The sequence below is a fragment of the Brachycentrus maculatus genome, unplaced genomic scaffold (genome assembly GCF_059751285.1).
Source record: "Brachycentrus maculatus isolate JH-2025_06_01 unplaced genomic scaffold, ASM5975128v1 h1tg000580l, whole genome shotgun sequence".
NCBI classification, from domain to species: Eukaryota; Metazoa; Arthropoda; class Insecta; order Trichoptera; family Brachycentridae; genus Brachycentrus; species Brachycentrus maculatus.
The window spans coordinates 9,569-16,988 of record NW_028281320.1 but is presented as its reverse complement, the minus strand read 5'-3'; the positions used below and the strand labels follow the sequence as shown (position 1 = coordinate 16,988).

The window sequence follows — 7,420 nt, the reverse complement described above, 5'->3', positions numbered from 1 at the left end:
GTTAATGCCCAATCACCCATCAAACCCACATTTGCAATATCACACATGAGAAGCAATTGAAGAGACAACTAAATACCCAATAATCATAATATCATCCAGTTTTATAGATCGACAATGGGAAAGGGGAAATCTATTCTAGGATGACCAAAGTTGAGGATATTTATAATTAATTTTCGGAGTATTTTGTTATCGAGGAAGAAGAGAGAGATCTGTTCAGAGACGAAGAAGAGATGGAGAATGTGGGACTCAACACTATGTCGAATTCTGAGATTAACAGCATAGAATAGGGTAATAGCTTGAATCCGTTCTTTAACTCCATCGGCAATGTGCTGAAGAAGGCGGTTATGGGAATAAAACTACTAAGAAAAGCATAGAACCAATGAAATTTGAGATAGTAATCAATTTATTGCTGGGTTCGATCTCGGTTTTTGTAGGCTTGTTAATTACTTATACATATGCAACTCTCCTTCTAATGTATCCTATCCCATTATATGCAGACCATTTAATTGTATACATACCATATCAATCGCATAACATAATACAATATAATATTAAACCCCATAAACCCTAAATTCTATGTTCCCAAACAGCTCTACCCCCACAACGACAAACCTCTAGAATTTTCTACAAAACAAAAGCCACATGTTCGAAACCCCAATCAAACACACCTACTCTCCATCAGTCATCATTGATGAATAGAGAAGAAACCTCCAAAACACCAATAGCAGCATTTAACTCAATAAGTATTACAATGCTCTCGAATCGATACTATGGTAACTCAAACGAGGTCGAAGTTACATTGAAAATCATTGACTATCCCACTTTTATATTAGCGCATATATATAATTGACATTTGTATATATTTTATATTTTATTGTTCATAATTGAAGATCAGCTCATATATCATCACAAGCCATAAAGAATAATCAATGTCGTGAGTTTCTGCTAATGCTTTGCATTTATTTAATATGATTGCGAATGACATTATAAATTTTCATCTTCTTCGTAATTCCCTCCCAGGCACTATTCTTACTTTAAATGCTTTGCTCGGCAGCTTCCATTTCGCTCATGATTGTGGCACTGAACTTAGTCATGAGTTCTTGTACCTTATTGTTGAATTTTTATTTGTTCTATTATTTTTTCTATTCGTAGGCATTGATCATTTGGCTCATGTTCAGGAATTGTGCCTGTAGTTCTTCTTGCACTTTTTCTAGCATTAAAGTCGACTGGTTTTATTATTGGGAGAGGCTTTCATATAGTTTCCTGGCTTGTCGATCATTCATTCCGTTCATTTCTTTTCAAATCCTAAATAATGTATAATTTGTTGATTTGGTTCAGTAATTGCGAAAATATGTATAAACTCGAGTTCAGTCACTTTCCTGATAATTTATAAATGCTATATCTAATCTCATGAAAATCTAACGCTTTATTTATGATGAAGAGGAACGGATTAATGATGAATTAATTGGTCTTGTATTTGATATTTAGTTGGAATTTTCATTCTTATTGTTCTATATTGTTTGTTTCAATTGACTGGATTTTGTATTGTATTGTATTGTATTGTATTGAGAATAGAATGAATTATTTATAATACCGCACTTTTATGTGCACATTTATGCACATAATTTTTGTGTTATTTATAACTAAAGCATATTAGTTAGTGTCAAGATTCAATGGCATGCTCTTTGAATTATCCGTTGATCTTCTTGATTTTTAGTCACCAAATTCAAAATTGTATTGCGTCGAATAAATGCTTGTTTGAGTTATGCTACAATAAAATATTAACATTACTGCCCTATTTTTATATGATCTTCGGCTAAATAAACCAACAAAGAATACCAAACATTGTATTCCTTCCTTCAAATCAAAAAAATAGATTTTTTTTCTTTCTCAAATTCAGAGTTTAACCAGTAAAAACATGCGCCGATACAAAATATAAAATGCCTAACAAGTAAAACAAACTAAAAAACAAACATACTTGCTGTATAAGTCTCCATTATTTAAATACAAAAAACTCAATATTACCATCAGTCAGTAAAAATAAATTTGCATCAAGTTCAAAACGATTGCCAATCTCCCCATAATAAACATATAATGGACTTTGTATAAGTCAAAATTCATGTGACTGTGTTAATAAGAAAATAATATAAGTATTAAAGATATTAGAATATTAGAAATATTAGAATATTAGAAAATGGAGGAGGAAAAAATTAATAAGAGGAGAATCATTTTGTGAATTCAGTCGGCTAAAATATTGGAGAAATGTATATTGGACAGAAGTCAGCCCCTCAACATATGCATTAGGGAACTTTGTTTATAGAAATTAATAATTCCATGATCTTTTTAAAAAAATATATGCTATCTGTGGAATTTGTAATAGGCTTAACACATTTATCACTTTATGCTATGTCAATAATTTATTGTTGAAAAACTCATTTGGTACGTAGAAGAGTATGATGAGATTCGAAATTTGGGGCTGTGTTCAATCTAAATATTAGAAATTCCATTGTTCAGAATGAATAATTGAATTTGAGAACTAATTTATTTAGTTCGAATTCGATTTTCGTATGGAAATCAATAACATTTAAACTTTACTTTATATTTTTATCAAACCAAAATGACTGGAGACCAATTTTATGAACAGCCACCGAAGGGAAATGAGATCAAAAGTGGTTCTTCATTGCTAAAAGATTAAGAAGACAAGGAATTGCAAAAGCAAATTTATTACTGTTAATGTGGCAAAAAATATATGAGTTTCCCTGCTCTCTACGTTCACGCCAGGATTAAGCATCGTCTAAAGCTTAGCTCCAGTTCTAAGACTCACCACTGGAAGACTGAAACAAATGGCAAGCAAGTCGATAAGACCTTTTATCTTCAGTATGGCGTAGAAAATTCTTAAAAATAGCTCTCTTTCTAAAGATAACAAGAGAAAGAAAATAATCCAGTAAATATTCAACAGAAAAAGCTTAAATCCCTCCTTAAAATTCAGGTCTTGGCTGAGCTTTTCGCCAAGGATAACAGACTATACAACTCTGAAAATAAAGTAATTGAAGATTTAGTAACCTTTTTGTCAGAAAAGTGGGGAGCCGTTGTAGACATCGAGCTAGTCGAATTAATCCCTTATGAATTGAACGTCTATGCTGTTTAATTCCTTCCTATCCACTTATAATCAGAAGTCCAAAGTTTAAAATGGAAAAACGGCTGCCTAGAGCTCTTGAAATTCGGAGAATGGCTTTATACAAAAAACTACACTAAGTTTCTGGTCGTCCCCAATTGATGAATTTGCATATTATCTGATGCCTAACATTCATTTAATCTAAGGCAACCAGCTTAATACCTATGAGTTTTGAATATATTTAATTTGAGGCCTTATAAATATATAATATGCGTGGATGCATAAATAGAACAGTTATAATTTATTATATTTAACACACAATCAGGGTTCGATATGAGCATTTAAAGTGATTAATTTTTTAATGGGGCCTATAGAATATTTTTTAAAGCGATATTTGGGTTATATAGTAGGCCAATATGTCATCAAAAAAGTCATCGATTCTGGATCATCTGTTATTTCCATATAAGATATCGAAAGCGGGTATTTGTTAAAATAATAAACTGTTATTTTGGAGTATTCTTCATTTTATTGTGTAGCATGCTTTATTTTTTTATGTTTTATTTTCTGAATGCTTTTTATAGTTCTATATTTGCTACTATATTTGATTATTTTTATACTTGTATTATATTAATTCGTATTTATTCCTATATTTGTATTATTTTTAATGTTTATTATTTGCAATATTTATTAAGTCATTAGTATTTTCTTTTATTTCTTTCAATGTTATTGGAGAATAGTTGCATGAATAACACAGGTTATATCATCTGACCGTCAATTTATTATAATTCCGAATTAAAACCCACACTTTTGTCACTTTCAAATGTATTTTAAGCATTCCCAAATACTCAAAATGCCTGCAATTCTCACAATCACAACATCTGACAACAACTGATCAGGGCATCATAATATTAGCTCAAGCATTTGCATTGCCAATTTCCTAGCCTTCCTAATCTCCACAAAATCATAATTGCCTGATTTCTTGGACATTTAAAAGCAGTGTTCTATATCTGTCAAGCATCGATATCACCAAAACTTCTATCAGACATTTATCTCATAAAAAAAACTTAATGCTGTGCAATTTCACTTTACTTATTTGTATTTTGGTTTCCTTTCTGATAAATATACATTATTTCAATTTATTAATTAATTTCTATATCTTAATTTATTTAGATTTTATTGGAGCTTAGTTCGAGCAATCAGTTTGTAACTTTTTTATATATTTTTTGAATTACTCTGCAAGTGAAAGAAAATACTGTTAAAGCCTCATTTTGTTAAAATATTGAAGGGTGGTCCGCTCATTCATATTTTTAAATCATAAAATATAAACAAACAGACAAACGAACGAACGAACGAATCTGAAGTTATAATTGCTAGCATTTGACAAAGAACATAGATATTAAATATCCCTGAATAAATAAATAAGGAAATTAGGGATTTAATGACGAATAAGCTTGTTGAAGAATATTATATTTCATTAGTCTCAGGTCCTGAATCATAAACATAAATGTTTACAATCCAAGTGCAAGAACTTGCGTAAATAGCCTATTATTCAGTGATCAATTATTCCACCCTGACAACATTAGAGAGCGTTCCTCAATTGCCAAAGTCAAGGCTTGGGGGGGTCGAGCCGGTTTGGAAGGTTTACTCAAGACATCATTTAAGGTAATTGTCCTGAAATTTAGAATGGGCTCAGTGAAAGCTAAAGCGAAAGGACGAAGAGAATCGAGACCTATGGTGATAACCAGCCGATTGTGAAACCACCAAAGACTCTCTGGACAATGGTAATTTTGAAATTACTCAAATTTAGATCGTGGAAAGCTTTGCAGATGAAATGCTAAGAATCCTATGTTTAGCTGCTGTTGTGTCGCTCGTGCTTGGAATAGCCAGCGAGGGGCTCGAAAAGGGATGGATGGAAGGCACCTCCATTTTAGCAGCAGTCATCATCATTGTAACTGTCACTTCAGGGAATAACTGGGTCAAAGAACAGCAGTTTATTAAGCTAAACGCCATGGCTACTCAGAAAAATGTCAACTTCCTGAAGAATGGGGACTGGGTGAACAAATCTGTTTATGAGGCAGTAGTTGGGGATATTCAATACGTGGAAACTGGGGAGATCTTAACAGTCGATGGGCTTCTCATTGAAGGCAATAATCTCAAGCTTGATGAGTCCTCGATGACAGGCGAATCCGATGTTATCAAAAAGAATGTTCCTTCAACTTTCACCAACGAAAATCCGTTTTTAATATCCGGAAGCAAGGTTATGGAAGGCACAGGCTCTATCTTGGTCTTAGCAGTGGGCATAAATTCGCAGTATGGGCAATTAAAATCCAAAATCCAATCATCAAATGATGAGACACCCCTCCAATAAAAACTAGCAGTCCTTGCTAATCAAGTCGGTAATGTTGGAATGTATGCTGCAGCTGCAACTTTTATTTGCATGATCGGCCATATTCTATATGATGCATATGCCACTGAATAATTCCTTCATCATTTGCTCCAACTTCACACTCTTCACCACGTAGTCGAAGCTTTCATTATCGCGGTGAGCATTATTGTGGTTGCTGTCCCTGAAGGATTGCCATTAGCTGTGACAATTGCCTTGGCCTATAGTGTTGGCAAGATGAAAGATGAAAATAACTTAGTCCGATACTTGCAAGCATGTGAGACTATGGGAGGTGCAGACAACATCTGCTCAGACAAAACAGGAACCCTTACAAAGAACTAGATGTCAGTTGTTAAATTTTACAGTTTGGAATCAATCCACAAATAGTTCAAGAAAAACACTTTCCCGAAAGATTACACCCATATCCTTGCCAAATCGCTATGCCATAACTCCAATGCCACACCAGATTTCACAATTGTTGATGGCCAAATCACTAAATCTAACCAAATCGGTAACAAGACTGAATGCGCCCTGCTTGAGTTGGCCTACAAACTTGGATACAATTACAAATAAAACAGAAGCAAGGAAGAAATTGTGAAGATCTATCCCTTCTCCTCGAGTACTAAAACCATGACCACCATTTCTAAAATCTAAGGCAAAACATACACTTTCTCCAAAGGTGCCCCAGATTTCTTATTCTCGAGATGCACTACATATTTGGATAAGAATGGAGTGAAACAAGCCATAACCCCTCAATTTAAAGAGCAGTTCGATCAAACTATCTCCATATTCTCTAACGAATGTTTGCGAAATCTTTTACTCGCTTACAAGGAAGGCGGCAATGACCAAGAATAACAGGAGGTATTGGCCACAAATCTGACTATCATTGGTTTTGTGGGAATAAAGGATCCCTTGAGAGATGGAATTGCTGAGGCAGTGATTAAGTGTCATCGGGCAGGAGTTCAAGTAAGGATGATTACTGGAGATAATAGGGAGACAGCTGTTGCGATCGCAAAGGAAGCTGGAATATTGGATAACAGCTATGTAAGCAAGGCAGAGGATTGCGTTGTGATGACTGGTAAATAGTTCCGAGAGTTTGTCGGAGGATTGAAAAAAGTTTCTGAAGATTCAGAGGAGGTCGTAAACATCGAAAACTTTAAAAGAGTGTAACAAAATTTGAAAGTACTTGCTCGGTCTTCGCCCTAAGATAAATACTTGATGGCAACTGGATTAAAGCAATTGGGCCATGTTGTTGCGATGACTGGAGATGGAACAAATGATGCACCAGCACTTAAGAAAGCCGATATTGGTTTCGCCATGGGAATTGCTGGCACATAAGTTGCCAAATAAGCTGCAGGAATCATTCTCCTTGATGACAACTTTAGCTCGATTGTGACAGCTATGAAGTGGGGTCGAAATATCTTCGATTCTATTCGTAAATTCTTGCAGTTTCAGCTCACCGTGAATATGGTTGCCCTGGTTCTCGCATTCACAGGCGCCGCAGTCCTTAAGGAATCACCACTAAATCCAATTCAAATGCTTTGGGTTAATTTGATTATGGACACTTTAGCTGCTCTTGCTCTTGCCACCGAACCCCCAACAGAAGAGCTACTCCTGAGAAAACCTTACTCAAGGAACTAAAATTTGATAACCCCCGACATGTGGAGAAACATTATCGCGCAAGGAATATTACAGATCATTATTCTAGGTACTATCTTATTCAGAGGTAAAAAAATCATTTATCATAGGCCCCTAAATATTAGGAATCTAATCCTCAATCGGAGTCACAGAATGGACAAATGAAAGTGGAAAACATTACGCGATATTCTTCAATGTGTTCGTTTTGTTGCAAATCTTCAACGAAATAAATGCCAGAAAACTGAAATCTAATGAGTATAACGTGTTCGCTAACTTCTTCAACA

At 34.4% G+C, this 7,420-nt stretch overlaps 1 pseudogene; it reads left to right on the top strand.

The window, feature by feature from the left end:
• The first annotated feature begins 4,927 nt into the window (after positions 1 to 4,927).
• LOC148301311 (plasma membrane calcium-transporting ATPase 1-like) lies at positions 4,928 to 7,217 on the top strand (annotated as a pseudogene).
• The last annotated feature ends 203 nt before the right edge of the window (positions 7,218 to 7,420 follow it).